The sequence below is a fragment of the Microcebus murinus genome, chromosome X (genome assembly GCF_040939455.1).
Source record: "Microcebus murinus isolate Inina chromosome X, M.murinus_Inina_mat1.0, whole genome shotgun sequence".
NCBI lineage: Eukaryota > Metazoa > Chordata > Mammalia > Primates > Cheirogaleidae > Microcebus > Microcebus murinus.
In genome coordinates, this window is record NC_134136.1 from 41,413,279 (window position 1) to 41,417,077 (window position 3,799).

At 34.1% G+C, this 3,799-nt stretch overlaps 1 non-coding gene across 1 annotated transcript; it reads left to right on the forward strand.

Moving 5' to 3' along the window:
* Window positions 1–525: 525 nt before the first annotated feature.
* On the forward strand, window positions 526–686 carry LOC142865972 (U1 spliceosomal RNA). Its single transcript, XR_012916066.1, has one exon. It is a non-coding gene; the product is annotated as a U1 spliceosomal RNA (small nuclear RNA).
* The last annotated feature ends 3,113 nt before the right edge of the window (window positions 687–3,799 follow it).

The window sequence follows — 3,799 nt, forward strand, 5'->3', positions numbered from 1 at the left end:
AATCTTTGCTTTTCTAGTTTGAAATGAGATAAAAAGAATGTGGTTGATTCTGTGAGCTTTTATTCCTATGTATGGATATATCTAGCCAAGTATACCAATCTAAAATCACTAAGCCATCAGCATCTTGAAAAAGGATGGACAAGCTTGAAGAAAAACTACTGTGGAATAGAGAGTAACTATAAGTTGTCTCCAGTAAAATTCATGTAGCTATTGATGTTATATTTTGAAATTAGTAGGTTTTCACAACTTAAGCATGTGTGTGAGTGTGTGTATGTATTGATTTATACATGTGACTCTTTGTTGTGTAGTGGAAAATTTCTGGGAATTAATTCTAGTTCCTCAGTTCTAATTCCAGTTGAGCTTGGGATCTCCTATGTTGAGCAATTGTCAATTTTTAAATGTAATTCTGGAAAGGCCTATGCCCATATAGATACACAGGAGTGCTAATCAATATAATTTTTATTTTTTTGTATGTTTGAACTATTTTCTGCCTCTTAAAGAGAAACCCTTAAATACAAATGGCCTATTCTTACCTGGAAGGGAAAATATGATCACAAAGGTAGTTTTCCCAGGGCAGCACTCATCTGTTGCACTCCAGATGTACTGACCACTGCAATTTATACAAAGGTGGGAAACCTGATGGCATAATTTATGGTGGTGGGGAACTGTGTTCGCTCTTTCTCTTGTTTTTAAAAAATACAAACAGGCATTTTTTCCAGTGATTAAAATCTGTTAACATGCAATTAACAAACATTTCAAAAATGGTTATATTCAACCTTGACTCAAAAAATAAAACTAAGATTACATAGACAAAGCCTAAATCATCCTAAAGAGAAAATCAGCTGGAGATGTCTGTCCATTTGGGTACTTGAACATGTCAAAAACAACTTGGAATTGTAGCTAACTTTTGTAAAACCATCAGGCTTACAAACCAATCAGCAGCATCCAAGGAAACATAAAATTGTGAGTGTTTGCAAGGTGCTCTTTCCAAAGAGAAAAAGCCTTTCAAGGGCACTTGAAGGGACTTCCTTCCCTGAACAATGGCCATTCTTCCTTGGCAAGAAAATCTGTCAGGTGCCTGTGTCTGGTAATAGCACAGCATTAGGAGTCAGACAGCTCTTCTAAAGGCTCTGCAAAACAGCCTCTGAAGCAATCAATCAGGAATAAACCAACTAGCCTTCCCAATGCCACTATTCTGTGTCATGATGTAATAGTTAAAAGTCAGTGGAAACTTGGAAGTTAGAAATTGAATAGTTTTTATAGTAACTCAAAGTTCAGCCTTGGCAAGATTATTTAGAAATGACCTGTCCCCATTTAAGATAACTTTGCTCTAAAACCCTTTTCCAGAACATACCTCATTCAGTGATGTCACCAAAAAAAAAAAAAAAAAAAAAAAAAAAACTGGTGGCAGGATTAAAGTCCTAAATTTTGAAAGATTATGGTGACCTTGTTATTTAATTTTTAAAGATTTATTTTTCAAGATAGTGCAAAACCTGAGCATGTGATAAAATTAATATAGTTTCTCTCTAGATTTTTTTATTATGAAATCTGAATAGGTTAATCAAAGCTGAACTTTTCTGGTGCTATCAACATGAATTTAATCTGAGTTTTGGGTAACTCAGCACTAAATTTTGGATAAGATTTCTAGAATCAATAACAAAAATCGTGCTGTGTCATCCTTCCAAATTGGGCTTACTGGAGTGAACACTAGAGTCAAATTTCAGAAAACTGACCCAAGAATTGAAAAACTACTAAAATCTTTTGGGAGCCCCCACAATTTTTTGCCTATAATAGGGGCTTAATAATTATTTCACTTAACTTTTTTTTTTATTTAACACTTGAAAATGTAGTATTTGTTGGTCAGTGGTTGGATGTCAAGAAATTGTGTTCAGTCAAAGTGGTCAATGTAATAGAGGTTTAGAATTTTAAAATATATGTATTCAGGGTATGTGTTTTGAATCTCCTAAATAAACCTTAATTAGTGCAGATATTTATTTCTCAGAAATGGACACTAATCATATAGTGCCTTTTAACAGTGATAGTTTAACCTATACACAGTACCCAAACCATCAGCCTCCTGAATTTTAGTCCAAATTCAAATTAGTTAAGATAGAAAAATAATAATTTGACAGATCCATAGCTCCTTCAAGTAAATCAATTAATCATTTGTTTGGTTCTTTTTTTGCCTTGCCATCCACTCAAATACTTTTCTTTTCTTTTCTTTTCTTTTCTTTTTTTGAGACAGGGTCTTTCTCTGTCTCCCAGACTAGAATGCAGTGGCATCATTGTAGCTCAAACTTCTGGGCTTCAGTGATCCTCCTGCGTCAGCTTCCTGAGTAGCTGGGACTCCAGGTGTGTGCCATCACACCTGGCTAATTCTATTTTTTTTTTAAAGACGGGTCTTGTTCTTGCTCAGGCTAGTCTCCAACTCCTGACCTCAAATGATCCTCCTACCTCGGCCTCCCAAATTGTTAGGATTACAGGCATGAGCCACCACACCTGACTCAAATACTCCTATATGGTGTAAATGTAGCTCTTTGGGAGACAAGAGGCATAGGTAAGACAGTGTTACAAATATAAGCCTACAATAACCTCAGAATTCAGAAATAGGATTATCATGAGGCAGTACTCAAATTGTCATTAAGAAAGAAGCAAATTTAACATTCATTAACAACTAGTTTCCAGGTACCTTACTATGTTTTATTAATTTTTTAAATTTTATTTCCTCTTTACATTAACCCTATGAAGTTGATATTATTATGCCATATTATTATGACAATATTGCAGATGTGGACATTGAGCATTAGACATATTAAATAACTTGACTATGGCTAGTAAGGGTTAAATCCAAGATTGGAGCCCAGAGGGACTGTAGAAACTTCTCTTTTTCAGGCAACATCCATAATGGTAAGGAGTTGTGGCTCTGGAGCCTGACTGCCTGGGTTTGAATCCCCTAATTTCAATTATTTCACTTACTAGTTGTGTGACCATGAGGAAGTATACTAACTCTCTGTGTCTCAATTTCCATACCTATAAAATGAAATGATAATAATGCTTATCTCATATGGTTAAGAAGAATTAGTGAGTTTAATGAGTAAACATGTAAAGCTTTTAGAGTAATGCTTGGAACAAAGAAAGTACTAAATAAATAGTTGCTATTGTTAGTATTTTTATTATGTCATCCAGTTGATTTCTGTCAATAATGACAGGCTTTTTGTATTCTAAACAGAAGGCTTCACTTAAAAATCCTCGTTCACAAGGGTTTACAAATGAATGGCACCTCCCCTCAAAACCAGTAAAACTAAGATTTCCTTGTCAATTTCATATAACAGTATTTTTTCCTGAGTATTTTTTAATATCAGAACTTATCAGAATATCTAGCATATTATTTCCCTATGTTTTATAAGTCACGTCCCTTTAAAAGATATAAAAAATTTTAAATTACTTTTAATGCTATTTTTAATTTCAATATAAATTAAATATAAAGACTGAAAACAAATGAATGTGACAAGTTATCTTCAAACTATACTTTCCACATGTTCTGTCAATATTTCAGGAACACTGATTTGGCAAATATAACAATATGTCCTGAGTGACCTTAGTTTAGACAAGTTATATAGTCTCAGTCACTTGCTGTAGAATAGGAATAAATACGTAAGTTTTACCTCTTCATCAGGACATGCTGGGAAACAAATGAAACACTAGTATGAAGACTCTTTCTGTTCCAGAAAGCTGGATCCCAGAAAGAACCATGATTATTGCTGTGGATGGCAGCAAATTTGTCATCTTGTTGTGGCAG